The sequence below is a fragment of the Miscanthus floridulus genome, chromosome 3 (assembly GCF_019320115.1).
Source record: "Miscanthus floridulus cultivar M001 chromosome 3, ASM1932011v1, whole genome shotgun sequence".
NCBI classification, from domain to species: domain Eukaryota; kingdom Viridiplantae; phylum Streptophyta; class Magnoliopsida; order Poales; family Poaceae; genus Miscanthus; species Miscanthus floridulus.
Genome location: NC_089582.1, coordinates 75,987,990 through 76,004,642, shown reverse-complemented (window position 1 = coordinate 76,004,642; position 16,653 = coordinate 75,987,990). Strand labels below are relative to the sequence as shown.

Below are 16,653 nucleotides of genomic sequence, written 5' to 3'. Positions count from 1 at the left end.
ACTTCTAGACTAGTGCCATTAGATCATTGCGCATAGGTACACTGGTACAAAGTTGATATTTGTTTACCACCACCAGATCGAAGTGTGTGGTATTCAGTGTCCTCACAAACCGGTGGTGAAAACTTCTTATCACCGTTGGCATGGCAGGCGATGCATTTTGTGATTTCCACCGCTAGATCATGAGGCACAACGATGGTGGTAGTTTCTTTCACCACCGAATGCAACGGTGGTGTGTTGTTCCATCTAAAAACTGGCGGTGAAAAATTCTGATCTCTGTCAGTTTTTCTTGCATCATGTATTGTATGAATCGCCAGTGGTGCCAAAACATTATACCGCCGGTTGGACGCACGATGTGGCGGAGAACTCCAGTACTATGTCCACCACCAGATCATACACTAGGCTATCGGTGAAAATGTTTATCACTGGCAGTGGACCACCCAGAAGGGACCTCTCAGGCCCTCAGCCACCGGTTGTCTTGAAAGGACCGAGGATGTCGCCTAGAGGGGGGATAAATAGGTGTTTCTAAAAATTCAACCCATTAAAATGTGTAAACAAATCAGAGAAATAAATCCCTCACGAGTTAGCCAATAGAGAATACAAGGTATATAGAATAAATCTAGGAGCTACAACCCTGCAACACAAAGATTAGATCAAAGAATAAATGAGATAGACTCTGGCCCCAAATACCAGACGTGTCCGGTATCCACAGGCTAGGGTAGTCAGTTGCCAACTTTCCTCGTTTCGATTTCACCTTTTGCGCCAGGTTGCTGGTAGCTACTAGTAACCTGCAGACAAGCTTAGCAAACACAAGTTGATCACAAATACCAAATGGAATGAGAGATCGAGACACGTTATTTGTTTTACCAAAGTTTGGACTCCATTGAGTCCTACTCTCTATTGAGGGGCTACGAGTGACCCAACATAGGTTAGCTCTAGAGGACTACGAAGGTCACCCTAGTCGGAGTCTTTTCAACTCCTTTTCCTCCTCCCACTAGTTGATTCTTTCCCTTGCGGCGGTGGAATCAAACCGTTACAAACTTCTCGAGGCACACCAGAATCTCTTGGGTGCTCTCCGGCGATACCTAGCCATCTAGGACCGAAGAGTCCAAGAGTAACAAATACAAATCACGAGATAGACAAATATGCACAAGTGCTCAAGGGTGGCTAGCTCTCAAATTTGAATCTCACTCAACCCACAAGATGGATTTTGTCAATTGGATCAATCACTCACTAAGATGAGGGTTGGAGAGTGTTCTCAAGGCTCGAAAATGTGTATAGAAGTCAGCAGAATCAGCAGCCTCCAAAGGTGGAGTCTAAGGGGTATTTATAGCCCCTTTGAAAAACTAGCCGTTGTAGAGCCATTGGGAATACCAGACACGTCTGGCCCATATAGCCCCAACGGTCAATAAGTCAGTGGCACTACGAGGCATTAGAACTCCTAACTATTGCTGGAACTTACGACTCCTAGAACTCCCGACACTTTCGGACACGTCCGGTATTTTTAACACAACTAGGTCAAGTTATTTCTAGGCACTCTCTCTCACTCGAACCTTACATGGGTTGGCTTGAGCACTTATGAATAGTCATCTATCAACATGAAGTATCCCTCTTAATAGTACGACATACCTATTTACTCAAGATCAAATGAAAATGGAATTTGAACCGCTTGAGTTGATTTCCTTCAAACTATATGCCAAAGCTTTCAATCTTCATCAAAAGAGGGTGTCAACATGTCAACTTTGATTTTCTCCTTGAGCATGTGATTTGATTCCATTTACCAAAAGTGAGTCAACTCCAAATGAATCAAGTCACTTTCAATAGTTATCCAAGATTTGATTCTCCCCTTCAATGTGACTGTCATGGTTTGATTTGTACCTCAACTAAATGCAAGTACTTCCTTCTTCACCCTAGCCAAGTTCCTCGGTCACCAAGCCATTGCTTGCCCTTCACCCTTGCCTAGTACCTCGAAGCCTTTCCTTGCTATCTTCCCCATCTTAATCCATCAAGTCATACTTTGTGTTGAATCATCCTTGTTCATAATTCATTGTTTCAATGTAGCAAGCTTCAGAAAGTGAGACCATTCTATATGGAATCCCTCATGTCTCATTAATAAAAAATATCAACTTGCTTCCTTTCACATAATTCATAGAAATCCCACAATGAGTAAACCTTGTATGAATATCTTTTGCATTGTTGTCTTGTGTTTGAACTAGATTGTTTATACAACAACACATCATTTTGGCTTTCATCAAGTAGCTGTGAGATAACTCATTTCCTGTCCAACACTTAGCAAATAGGTTAGACCTTTAATCACAGTGTCATTCAATCATCCAAAACCCACTAAAGGGCTTGATGCACTTTCAATCTCCCCTTTTTGGTGATTGATGACAACTTGATTAAAGCTTACAAAAAGATATTAGACAATTAAGCTTTTGGGTTCAATGATTTATGAGAGGGTCCCCCTTAATATGCGCTTATGAATAGAATTCACAAAATGACCTTAGATGTCAATTGCACATATTAAAAAACATAGGAGGCTCCCCCTAAATCATTGCATCCGTGGGGTGCAAGTGTGTATGAGAAAATAAATCCGTGATGCAAATGACAGGATATATTACACAAGAATAAATATAAAAGCATCACATCATACATTTTCACTCTAAAACATGCATGGACCTTATGAAAATAAATGCATCATATATATCACACACATAGCACACATTATAATTTTTCTCAAGTCCACCAACCACTGTGTTAGGGTTAAAACCCCAGGTGTCTCAAGTCACCGATTAGTTAGCAGGCCGAGCGCCACATGACGCATCAGCTAGCGAAGGCCTGAACGATCGAGGCCTAGCTAAGCCGAGTGGAACAGGCCTGACGCCAAGGCCAAGGTTAGTCATGACCCTTCCTTTTGCCTTAGCCACACAACACGGAAGAGACTCATGACCTCCCCACTACTCTGACACCTAGGAGGAATAGGGAGGGGTCGAGCTTGATTAAGTGTGCCTACTCTGATAAGAATAGACACGCCGCACCGACCCTGCAAGGACCGATGGGATAGTGGTCACCTCGATCTGGTCAGATGCCACCCCTACACCACACAGCTCAGACAAGACAACACCACCCAAGGAGGTGACAACTCATACAGTGACCCACAGGACGCATGTATGGTTCAACCCACTCAGGATGGGATCCACGATGAAGGCCTTGACTTAGAGGCCATCTAGACTAGTGGGACCCATGACCCTAGCAATCAAGATCATGGCCCTCAGCTCCTCTAGCCAACAAGGCAATCAACGACCTAGGGGTGGCTACCAACTCCGGTACAATGCCCTAGGAAACCAGGAGGCAATGATGAAGAACACAGTGGAGACCACATCGCATAGGACGGCTGGTGAACTACCATCGTGCCTACAGTGCTACCATGGCCAGCACAATAGCACCACGTCACACCATGCCATGATGTGGCCACAAGACCATGATGACAACCATGCCCAAACATGCACAACAAGATGGCATAGCTTGCAAGCCAAGTTAGCTAGGTCCTCCCTTAGGCTCACGACCCTTCGGTCATAAGAATCTTCTCCTTTGTACATGCCCTGTCCTCGGACTCTATATAAGGGTAGCTAGGGCACCCATCTTGGGGATCCAACTCTCATTCACTCATTCTTACAGCATAGAAGGGCTCCTGAAGCTTCCCTTTGGGTAGCCCATATCCTAGCTCTAGCTCTCCTCCCTCTTCCACCATTCTTGCACCCCCATTGGAAGAACTTTAGAGCATTCAAGCGAGGAACACATACTTGATCATCTCTGAGACTAGACTTGGGGCTCTGGCCTAAACTAGTATAAATCCTTGTTTCTTTTGGATGCTACCATCATCTTCCTAGAGCTGTGCAGCAGTCGTATAAATTTACTAGTCTGGTTTACAAAACACCAACAGTTGGCGTGCCAGGTAGGGGATAGTTGTGCACTCTCATTGTTGAGAAGGAAGTGATGGCTCCCTGCTCCTACATTGTACTTGCTCTTGGCATAGCCCCCGGTGGTCGTATCCACTTTAGAAGCCTCAAGTTTGCTGACATCGATGGGCTAGCTCCCATTAACGGTCTTCTTCCTAGACAAGCTTTGCGCTTCAGGGACCTAAACTTCATAGCCAGCCACCTAAGTCAGCTTTGGCTTAGCGAAGAGAATGCAGCTCCACCACACATCTCAATGCCTGATCACGAACCGGCCTGAGCTGGTTCCGTGATCGTCGACTCTGATGCGGTAGCATGCAGAATCGACGCATATCTCGGGCCAAATCTTGAGCCAGAGCTATGCCGACGCGTTTTCTATGTGTTGGCGAATGCTTTCGCCCAACTCTTCAAAAATGAGCCCCTATCGCTAGAGGTTGAATTCTAGAACCCCAGCACTGCACTACCCTCTAAAATGGGGACACGATCGCACTCTTTGAGCGGGAGCTAGTTAGGCACAAAGGCCATTCGACGATGCTAGAATCCTTTGGGTTTGTGGGGATGATGGAATAGGATCGATAATCCATCCATGACCTCCTAATGGCCACTCTTGAGAACATGGACTCCGAGTCCAATTCTGAGGGGAGCTGCCATCCGCTAAGAGAATGCAACATGTTACATCTCTCAGAGGAAGGGGCGGTGCTGACGGAGGACACAGAGGACGATGCCTATCTGATTCCATGGACCCCCAAAGAATAGGCCAAGTATGACCAGGAGCGCCTAGAATGAGCCAGGGCTTGTGAAGCTAATTAGGCCAAGGAGCTCCGCGATGATGGATGCCCTAGCCCGCAACACCTCGACGCTGAGGGCGCATGGGCATGGGCACGCCGTGTGTATGATCAAATCCAATAGGGCAAGAGGGAGATGCCCATCTTCCCTCAAGACAGCTAGAATGTCACAGCGGCCGCCATGATCTTGCGGACATCCCCTAAACCCTCGACTGACAAGGGAAAGCACGTCCATTAGGAGCTATAATACCTGCTGGAAACTACGACAGTATAGTAGCTCAAAGCTCCATGGAGAGGTGGCATCCTGAGGCCAGCCTTGTACACATCTCCTCGGTGCATGGTGCCCCTGAGCAACACCATGCCATAAGCATGCTTCGACCAGGTGGTGGCGGCGTGGCGTGTAGGCGAGAACCCTCTCTAGCGCACAGCTAGTACATCAGAGACATCAATGCCTATCCAACTCAAGGCGCCAGGCACCCTGGCCAGATTGGGCAGGCAAAGATCAACTACACTATGATGACAGTGACCTAGCCAATCACGGCCGGCATTGCATGGTTCGAGACACTCAACGCAGCCCGAGCCCGAACGTCTATGGCACGCAGGCGTTCGCAAAAAGGATCTGGCAAACACCATTCCTAGCACATTTCCACTCACCACCAAACATCGTCAAGTACTCTTGGGACACCAACCCTACCGTGTGGTTGGAAGACTTTCCCTTCGCCTGCCTCATCTGTCGGGTAGGTGAGGTAGACGATGATCTCTTCATCACCCAATACTTGCAACTCTACCTTGCGAAAAGTGCCAAAGCATGGCTCAAGCATCTCCTCGCGAACAACATCCACTCATGGGTAGACTTCAAGCGCATCTTCATACATGCACCCTAGAAATTCCTAGGATCTCAAAGCCTATAAACAAAAAGTAGGAGAAACTCTACGCGAGTACATCCGTCGCTTTTCCAAGCAGTGAAATGAGCTTCCCGATATCATGGATGCAGACATGATCGGAGCGTTCATCTCCTACATGACCAACGAAGCACTCGTTCATGAACTCGAATGCTGTAAACCATGGATGATACGGGAGTTGCTCGACCTTGCGACAAGCCACGTCTTCGATGAGGAGGCCATTCGTGCAATCTTCTGCAAATACAAGGTTAAGGCTCAATCTGAACCCACAGACGAGGCAAAAGACCGCAATCGATGGGTAAAGAGCAAGAAGGATAGCTGCAAACACTATAACACAACCCACCTTTGCCGACACTTTTTAAAGTGGGCAAAGGGTATCTTTCCCGGCAGATAGCCTCCCACCAAAAGCTTTGCCGGCAGTTTACAAACAGTCGCGTTAGAAGCAGTGGGCGAAAGTTTTGCCGACAGTTAATAGAATCACCGACAGTTATCTTGTATCCAAATGGTATACCTACGCTGACAGTTGAAAGTTTTGCCGACAGTTGAACCTTCGCCGACAGTTAGACCAACGCCGACAGTTAGACCTTTCCCGATAGTTTATATGTTGGTGAAACTATTTCCAAGGCATTTTATGAAGCATACCCTCTGTGCCAACTAAACTGTTGGCAAAAGTATCTAAGAGATTTGGATATAATATATTTGATCCTCCATGTACAAAATACATCACACATTTTCACTTTTCTTTATAGAGAATACATCACATAGAGCAAATCCATTTGATTTCAAACATATAATATATTTGATCTTCCATACATACATCAATTGGATATATAGCAAGTGATTATCACAGTACATAGAGCCATCATGCGTATACAGGTTTAGGATATAGATGAGCTAGTAGAAGACATAAATAGACATATACTAAAAGTCTTGTGCTAAGTGATTTTGGCTAAAGCTAAGAGAACAAATGATCATGACTTGGGCAGTATTCTTGGACACTTCCGAAAACTCCCTTGCTTGATGCACAGATGTGGTTTGCCACTCTTCTTCTGCATCAGCTACGATCTACAACTAGAATGAATGCAAGAAAAGGTGAATAAGTTTGGCAATGAGTTAGTTGAAATGCCATGTTTACAGAGCTCTGTTCTGCAATGCTCACATTTGGTCTTTGCCCCAGGATCTACAGAGGCATTGGGAGACCCACTATCAAGATCGATTGAAATTTCCAATTTCATATGGATGCAGATAGATTAAACAAGCAGCTTGTTGCCTAAGCATCAAGTTGGCGAGGAGATGATATAACTCTAAAGGATCTAATTGTTTAGGTGGAATTCATACATATGAAATCTACGATCAATTTAAATCTCAGTTGCCATACAGAGATCAGCTAAGTGAAACTCAAACTGAATGTGCTATCATGTTGGCCTCCAATTAACTGGTGATTTTGATGTGGCGTGCAATATCAGCAAGAAAAAATTGAATCTTATACAGAAAAGTAGTCTATTATAATAATGCAAATACAAAGCTATTTCTCTTGGATGTTCAGGTGTGATTGCATACTGAAATAGAGGGGTTTCACAGCAGACACATGATAAATGCACATCAGCTAAAAGTCAATTCACAGCAGAGCAGCAGCCACCTTTAGCATAAGAGTAGAACACTGAGGTATTTTATACAATTCAAATGTATTAAAACAATCACAAAGCTGTACTAATGTCAAATGAACACTAGCCTTTCTAGAAAAGAACATACCTAGGTGCGAAGCTTCGTGAGGAATTCCAGATAGTCTAATGCAGATAGCCTTTCCACAATTGTTTACTGCAGTAAAACCAGGAGTACAGTAACTAAAGCAGATCTAATTATTTACTTTTGTTCAAGAATAGTTAGTTCAAAGAACAAAGCAACCTGATACTATATTGGTGTCAAGGGCGTCGAACCCTCGACGCGCAGGGCCTCGGCTGCGAAGCTCGTAGCCTTCGGCCGTCTTCTCCGGTGAGGTTATGCCCCTCTACCGCAGGCTTGAGATTAGATGGGAGATAGGATAATAATCTTGCTTAATTCCCCTTCAAGTCCGGTTACAATAATATATATATATAGCCTTGCGGCTGCCAACAAAAGGAAAACAAACTCCTAATTTTAAGGTAACAAATAGATGCTAATAATAATAAGGAAACTAATCCTGATAACTTTCCAACTGAGGCCTCCTAGCCACAGCGTGCCTGATCGGCCTCGCTGGGCGCGTTCCGCGCCTGGGACGCGCGCTCGGCCGCCCTGCCCATTCGTGACCCTCCCATTCGACGAGAACTTGGCGAACTCCACGAGCCAGGCGGCCCTGTGTCACCCGCGATGGCGCAGGCACGACGGCACCGTTGGAGAGGGGCGGCAACGCCGGTGGAGCAGCTGGCGGTGACCCCACAAACTTCTTGAGGACGCCCACGTGGAACACATCGTGGAGACGGGCATCCGGGGGTAGCTCCAGGCGCACGGCCGCCTCATTGATGACCTCGGTGACCTTATACGGGCCAACGAAGCGCGGCTTCAGCTTGCCACGCACCGCACGGGGCATGGACGCAGCAGGACGCTGCCGGAGACGCAGCAGCGCCCAGTCCCCAACGGTGAAGACGGCGCGACGATGATGCTGATCGTAGACGCGCTTCTGGACCGCCTGGGCCTGCTCCAGACGGACACGAATGTCGTCCAGGAAGGCGGCCCTCTCCTCCATCTCTTGAGCGACGGCCGCGACCCGAGCTTCGCCTTGCTCGTAGGACCGAATGGTCGGCGGGTCTCTGCCGTAAACCACACGGAATGGGGTCTCACGCAGGGACGACTGAAAGGCGGTGTTGTAGGTGTACTCCGCCCACGGCAGCCACCGGATCCACTGGCGGGGGCGATCGCCGGTGAAACATCGCAGGTACATGACGATGACCCGATTGGCGGCCTCCGTCTGGCCGTCCGTCTGTGGGTGGAAGGCAGAGGACATGTATAGCTTTGTCCCGGTGAGCCTCATGAGCTCCTGCCAGAACGCCGATGTGAAGACTGGGTCGCGGTCCGACGTGATGGACTGCGGCACCCCGTGGAGGCGGACGATGTCGGCGAAGAAGGCGTTGGCGACGGACTCGGCAGTGTAGGGATGTGCCAAAGGAATAAAATGGCAGTACTTGCTGAAGCGATCCACCACGAAGAGGATGACCGTCTTGCCCTGGACCTTGGGAAGCGCCTCGATGAAGTCGATGCCAAGGTCGGCCCAGACCGCCGATGGCACCGGCAGCGGCTGCAGCAGGCCGGCCGGCTGCAGGTGGTCAGCCTTGTACTGCTGGCAGGTGACGCAGGCCTTGACGAATTCCTGCACCAAAGCACGCATGTTGGGAAAATGAAAGTCGCGTCGGAGCCATGGAGGGTGCGGTGGATCCCCTCGTGACCGTCATTGTGGACGGCGGCCACAATCTCCTGCAGCAGCGGCGACGCTGGCAGGATGTACAGGCGCCCTACGTGGGCGACCATGCCATCCACCAGCGCCCACGGCGCAGAACGGGCGCCCGACCGCAGCTCGTCGTGCATGGCGACCAAGGCCGGATCCGTGGCCTGGGCGTGACAGAGGCGGTCGACGAAGTCAAAGCGAGGAGCGGAGATGGCCAGCAGCGACCCGTCCTCCTGATCGCGCCGCGAAAGAGCGTCGGCGACGACGTTGGTGGCGCCCGACCGGTACTCCACCGAGAAATCGAACCCGAGGAGCTTGCCGACCCAATGATGCTGGGGGATCGTAGCGAGGCGCTGGTCGAGGAGGTACTTGAGGCTGTAGTGATCTGTCTTGACTATGAAGCGCCGCCCCCAAAGGTACGGCCGCCAGTGCTGGACCGCCTGGACCAGCCCGATCAGTTCGCGCTCGTACGCGGCGAGCGAGGAGTGGCGGGGCGCCACCGGCCGGCTGAAGAACGCGACGGGGTGGCCCTCCTGGACTAGCACGGCGCCAAACCCGGACGTAGAGGCGTCACACTCGACGATGAAGAGCTTGTCGAAGTCGGGCATGGCGAGCACGGGCGCCGTCGTCACAGCGGCCTTGAGAGCCGCGAACGCCGCTGCGGTGGAGTCGTCCCACGAGAAGCCATCCTTCTTGAGCAGGCCCGTCAGCGGTGCCGCAATCGTCCCATAATTGTGGACGAACTTGCGGTAGTATCCGGCGAGGCCGAGGAAGCCGCGCACCGCCCGGGGGGAGCGAGGCGTGGGCCAGTCGACGATCGCCTGGACCTTCGCCGGGTCCATGGCCACCCCAACCGCCGAGATGATGTGGCCTAGGTAGGCAACGCTGGGCGCCCCGAAGGAGCACTTGGACCGCTTGACGAACAACTGGTGGCGGCGGAGTGTATCGAGGATGGTCCGGAGGTGTCGCAGATGGTCCGCCCACGTTGTGCTGTAGATCAAAATATCGTCAAAAAATACCAGAACGAAGCGGCGGAGGAACGGCCGAAGCACATCATTCATCAGGGCTTGAAAGGTCGCCGGGGCGTTGCACAGGCCGAACGCCATGACCAGGAACTCGTACAAGCCGTCATGGGTGCGGAACGCCGTCTTGTGGATGTCCTCTGGGCGCATGCGGACTTGGTGATAGCCCGAGCGCAGGTCCAGCTTGGTGAAGAACTGAGCCCCGTGGAGCTCGTCGAGGAGCTCGTCGACCACCGGGATGGGAAAGGCATCCTTGACTGTCCGCGCGTTCAGCGCCCTGTAGTCGACGCAGAAACGCCACGACCCGTCCGGTTTCTTGACGAGGAGGACGGGCGACGAGAACGGGGAGTCGCTCCGGCGGACGATGCCCTGCTCCATCATGGCGGCGCACTGGCGTTCCAGTTCATCCTTGTGGGCCGCCGAGTACCGATAGGGTCGGACGGCCACCGGCTGCGCATCCGGCTTGAGCATGATGCAATGGTCGTGCGCGCGCACAGGGGGCAGACCGGTCGGGTCGGCGAAGACCCCCCCGTACGCGAGCAGCAGCGCCTCGAGGAGGGAGTCGGTGTCGAGTGTCGCGCGCAGTGCCGGAGACGACGGTGGGGCGACGCTGGTCCAGGAGAAGGTGCGGCCGCGGCGCTGAAACGACAGGCGCTGGCGGCTGAGGTCCCAGACGATGGCCCCGAGCGCGCCGAGCTAGTGGGTGCCGAGGACGATGTCGTACCCTGCCAACGGCATGACGAAGAGGTCGGCTAGGAACGACTCGCCGTCGACGAGAAGGGGCGCGGCGCGGAGGACGCCCGCGCACGCGACGCGCTCCCCGTTGGCGACCAGCGCCGTAAGGCGTGGGCGCTGGTGGAGGGGCAGGCCAGAGCGCCTTGCTGCGTCTTCCGCGATGTAGTTGTGCGTGCTGCCCGAGTCGAGGAGAGCCACGAGCCTCAGGGGCCCCAGGCCCACCGTGATCTGCATGGTGCCCGCCATCGGCACCCCGGCCAGCGCCTGCAGGGAGAAACAGGGCGCCTCGGCGTTGTCCACGACGGCGGCGTCCTCGCCCTCGGCCTCCAGTTCGACCCCTTCGACGAAGAAGATGCGCCTGCAGAAGCGGTTATGGCCACGGGTGTACCTCTCATTGCAGTTGAAGCACAAACCGAGGCGACGGCGGTCGGCCATCTCCTCCTGCGTAAGACGGCGCTGGGAGCCCTCGGGTCGGCCCGGCTGCGCAGCCGCCGGCGGTGCAGGGAGAGCCAGGAGGGGCGGCGGGCCCGGCAGGACGGCTCTGGCCGCGGCCGGTGGAGGCGGTGGTGGCCCGCGCGCGCCTGCTCTCGGGGGAGGAAGCGTCGGTCGGTCCAGCTCCATCAACTCGACCTGGCGGGCGAGGCTGATAGCGGCGACGAGGGTGTCCGGATGGTGGATGCGGACGGCGTTGCTGAGCGGAGGTCCGAGGCCGCCGGTGAAGAGTTGGACTCGCTGCGCCTCGTCGAGCCGGCCAGCGCGAGGGATCAGGGCCTGGAACCGGTTGGCATACTCCTCCACGGCGCCGGAGCGGCGGCACTGCGCCAACTCGAACATGGGGGCCGAGCGCAGGGGGGGACCGAAGCGCAGGTCCAGGAGATCCTTGAAATTCCCCCAGGACGGCGTGCCTTCGTCCTCCTGCAGCTGGATGAACCACAGTTGTGCGGCGTCGTCCAAGTGGTAGGCCGCCATGCGCACGCGCTCCTCTGGCATGGTGAGATGTTGCCGGAAGTACGCCTCGCACTTGTGGAGGAACGGCATGGGGTCGGACGTGCCATCATAGTGGGGAAAATCCCACTTCTTGTGCTTCGGATGGAACTCGAGATCGCGCTGATTGTTGGCGCGACGGTTGTCGGAGCTCTCAGCCGTGGGCGCCTTCTCCTTGAGGGAGGCGACATCGGCCTCCAGGGTGGAGATCTTGGCGGACACCTTCTTCATCTCGTTGAAGAGATCGGTCAGGGTAGGCTCGGCCATGGGCGGCGACTGACTGGGCGCGGTGGGTGGGTTGTGGGTGGGCGGCGGCTGGTTGCGGGAGGGTGCTGGCGCGGCGGACTGTGAACGCGAAGAGGATGAGCGGCTGACCACTGATACCAGGCTGTCAAGGGCATCGAACCCTCGACGCGCAGGGCCTCGGCTGCGAAGCTCGTAGCCTTCGGCCGTCTTCTCCGGTGAGGTTATGCCCCTCTACCGCAGGCTTGAGATTAGATGGGAGATAGGATAATAATCTTGCTTAATTCCCCTTCAAGTCCGGTTACAATAATATATATATATATAGCCTTGCGGCTGCCAACAAAAGGAAAACAAACTCCTAATTTTAAGGTAACAAATAGATGCTAATAATAATAAGGAAACTAATCCTGATAACTTTCCAACTGAGGCCTCCTAGCCACAGCGTGCCTGATCGGCCTCGCTGGGCGCGTTCCGTGCCTGGGACGCGCGCTCGGCCGCCCTGCGTATGTCGCGGGCGCGCCTGCGCCGGGCGTACACCCGCCCGCACATGACAATTGGGGTTCATTCATGCAGCACAGAAGATTAGATACTAGTTTCAGTATTCACACCTCAATAGGCATTCACTAAAATAAAATTATTCAAACAATGTTCACTGTCTAATCTCTAAATTCATTGTTTTGGCACTCTACAAAGGTTTGGCAATCTGATCACACTTTCTTAAAATAATTCTTACACTTCCTTCAGATCCAAAAATGATATTGAAAGAAGCCAAATAAGACATGGAAATCATTATGTCAATGTTAAAAGGCAGGTAAGAAGAACCTGCATCGATAGGTGATGGTAGCAAAGTCACTGTATATGGCATTCAGATCCAAATATGCTTTTCAAAGAAGCCAAATTAAGACTAGCAAATCATTCAGTATATCATTTGTTTAGCTTGCATCCAAAACTGAAAGTAAGTAGTAATAATCAACTACAGTTATGTTTCAGTGGGGGCAGCAAACTCGCCTGTGCTGGGACGCAGCTCATAGAAAACTCGCCGGCCCATGGTGCCTCAAAGCAATGCATCTGCAGAAATAATTGTAAAGAGAGTGCCTTAATTCAAAGATGGAGTAGAAAATGGGTGTGCCATACTGGCATACAGCATGGCCATAGTATCTGCAGAATAAAAGAAAGCCTCCGAAGCATAGGGAAAAAGCGAAACATAATCAAATACATTCTCAACTACTCGTAACTTTTTTCCCAGACAATGCACATACATAGTTCCAAACAATTAAAGAACCACATACACACAATTATTTTTCTACATTGCAAACATGCTATGACCTGATATCTAGCACAGCATTGCAAACATGATTTATCTGAATTGCAGAATCTCTAGCTTATCTGAATTTACTCAGAAATACATATATAGCCATTCCTAAATCCTAATCACGAAGAAGCACATACATATAAAATCTACGATCAATTTAAATCTCAGTTGCCATACATATGTCAATGAATACTGAACATCACTATCTGAAATTTGGTAATGGCTGACAAAACTAATACAACATAACACAGAGTCCAATATTGACAGTTAAAGACATGGAGGCGGCTTAAAGACCAAATAAACCTCCCCATTAGCTACAGCCTCCATCAATCTTCCATGTGCAGTGTCCAGTGATCTTTACTTATCCTAATCTACGATCAATAAAACTAGGTCTTAAAAATTAAAATAATTTAACAGCTTGATTGAGAGGGCATGTGAGCAATAGAACACATGGGGAAAATGGAACAGAATGACAGCAGCTTAAAATCCTTGCTGCAGCTTTGATTTGAAACGAGAATTTAATGGAAAATAAAAATAGCAATGACAGCAGAGTTGTTATGTTATATTAGACAACATGATTTCTATGGTGACCTATGGAATAGCACATACTGAACTTGTGTAGTTCATCAAAGCTTTCAGAGCATATCAATTGCCTCCTTGTCCAGCTCCCGCCCCTGCTCCTTGCATGAATGATTAGCTCATATCTTTGAGCCTACATGTTCAGAAAACTGGTCAAAATAATAAACTGTTGTAGTGAGTCTGACATCCAAAAATATTATCAAAGGAAATAACTGTATTATCCTTTCTACAAGAATGCCAGGATGAACTACACAAGTTCAGTAGCTAACTTTATTACTTACGCTTGTATAGCACTACCTTAAGCCTTGCTGATGGTTCCTAATGCAGAATCAGGTATACTATTTTTCATGTGTAGTCAACTTATTAGTCATAGGAACTGAATGGAAGACTCAATCTAAAGGGGAGGTAGGATAGGCATATGGAACAAAAAAATGAAAAAACAAATAGTCAGATCATACCCTAAAGGCCACATGTCAGGCACATCTTACCAAAGATAATTTGAGTAGCCTAATGTTTCCTAGGCCTTGTGTTATTTCATCAGATGTTGACTACAAATAAATTAGAAATGTCTGGCACAATTCATAGCAAAATTTCATGAGAAAACAGACCCTTGAGCTAAAATTCAATACTTCCTTTTAGTTTTAGTATTGTCACAACAGGGAAAGCTGAAAGTAGTCCAAGATTTTGCATACTTCGACATATGTCAATGCAAACAGAACATCACTATCTGAAATTTGGTAATGGCTGACAAAACTAATACAACATAACACAGAGTCCAATATTGACAGTTAAAGACATGGAAGTGGCTTAAAGACCAAATAAACCTCCCCATTAGCTACAGCCTCCATCAATCTTCCATGTGCAGTGTCCAGTGATCTTTACTTATCCTAATCTACGATCAATAAAACTAGGTCTTAAAAATTAAAATAATTTAACAGCTTGATTGAGAGGGCATGTGAGCAATAGAACACATGGGGAAAACGGAACAGAATGGCAGCAGCTTAAAATCCTTGCTGCAGCTTTGATTTGAAACGAGAATTTAATGGAAAATAAAAATAGCAATGACAGCAGAGTTGTTATGTTATATTAGACAACATGATTTCTATGGTGACCTATGGAATAGCACATACTGAACTTGTGTAGTTCATCGAAGCTTTCAGAGCATATCAATTGCCTCCTTGTCCAGCTCCCGCCCCTGCTCCTTACATGAATGATTAGCTCATATCTTTGAGCCTACATGTTCAGAAAACTGGTCAAAATAATAAACTATTGTAGTGAGTCTGACATCCAAAAATATTATCAAAGGAAATAACTGTATTATCCTTTCTACGAGAATGCCAGGATGAACTACACAAGTTCAGTAGCTAACTTTATTACTTACGCATGTATAGCACTACCTTAAGCCTTGCTGATGGTTCCTAATGCAGAATCAGGTATACTATTTTTCATGTGTAGTCAACTTATTAGTCATAGGAACTGAATGGAAGACTCAATCTAAAGGAGAGGTAGGATAGGCATATGGAACAAAAAAATGAAAAAACAAATAGTCAGATCATACCCTAAAGGCCACATGTCAGGCACATCTTACCAAAGATAATTTGAGTAGCCTAATGTTTCCTAGGCCTTGTGTTATTTCATCAGATGTTGACTACAAATAAATTAGAAATGTCTGGCACAATTCATAGCAAAATTTCATGAGAAAACAGACCCTTGAGCTAAAATTCAATACTTCCTTTTAGTTTTAGTATTGTCACAACAGGGAAAGCTGAAAGTAGTCCAAGATTTTGCATACTTCGACATATGTCAATGCATACAGAACATCACTATCTGAAATTTGGTAATGGCTGACAAAACTAATACAACATAACACAGAGTCCAATATTGACAGTTAAAGACATGGAAGTGTCTTAAAGACCAAATAAACCTCCCCATTAGCTACAGCCTCCATCAATCTTCCATGTGTAGTGTCCAGTGATCTTCACTTTCTCGAGCAGCTCTAGGGTTCCAGGTGATTTCCCCTCCTCAATAAACCAAACCTAGATCTAACAGGAGAGGGAAGAAATAAAATTAGATCTCAGATTTGGGACATGAATGAAAAAAAGGAGGAAGCAAAACTACCTCTCACCGGCTTGCCAGAGATTCGATGTCGGCATGAGCTTCTTTCACTGGTTCCTTCGGCTAGATCTTGGGGAGGGCGACGGATAAGTGTTGGGGGGCGAAGGCCAAGGGAAGAACCGAGGCCTCAGGAGTCAGGAGCCGTCGCCACGAGTGCGGAGCAGCGAAGAACGACGATAGTTCGCTGGTGTGGTTAGGGTTCCGACGGGCGGCGGCGCTGTGCAGGGCGGCGGCAGCGGGCGCTAGCATGGGAGGCAGCGGCGGGCGCTGGCATGGGAGGCGGCGGCGGTGTCTAGACCTGGCATGGGAAGCAACGGTGGTGGCTTTTCTTTTGTGCAGCAGGTTTGTGTGAGGGTGATAGAGGGAGTATACAGTTTTTGCTCCCGTGCGTTTTGTGAAAAAATCTGAAGCTGGCCAGCACCCTATACACTTTCACCAACACTGATAGTTGGCGCGTTTAGGCTACGCCGACACTTATTTTGTCCAAAAACGTTTGCCGACAGTTTGATTGTCTAAAGAGAAACGCCGACAGTTAATTTGTTGCCATACAACATCATTGCCAACAGATTACGTGACATCGAAAGGTTGTACAATTGCCAACAGAT

At 49.4% G+C, this 16,653-nt stretch overlaps 1 long non-coding RNA gene across 6 annotated transcripts; it reads right to left on the bottom strand.

The window, feature by feature from the left end:
- Positions 1-6,350: 6,350 nt before the first annotated feature.
- On the bottom strand, positions 6,351-16,422 carry LOC136541795 (uncharacterized). Of its 6 annotated transcripts, XR_010780483.1 has the most exons (7): positions 16,052-16,422; positions 15,858-15,975; positions 15,064-15,166; positions 13,964-14,066; positions 13,051-13,110; positions 7,393-7,458; positions 6,356-6,711 (listed from the first exon to the last, which is right to left on the bottom strand). It is a non-coding gene; the product is annotated as an uncharacterized lncRNA (long non-coding RNA). The 6 variants fall into 6 exon arrangements; XR_010780481.1 differs by having other exon boundaries at positions 6,351-6,711; positions 13,964-15,166; XR_010780480.1 differs by having other exon boundaries at positions 13,964-14,082; positions 15,064-15,975.
- Positions 16,423-16,653: the final 231 nt, after the last annotated feature.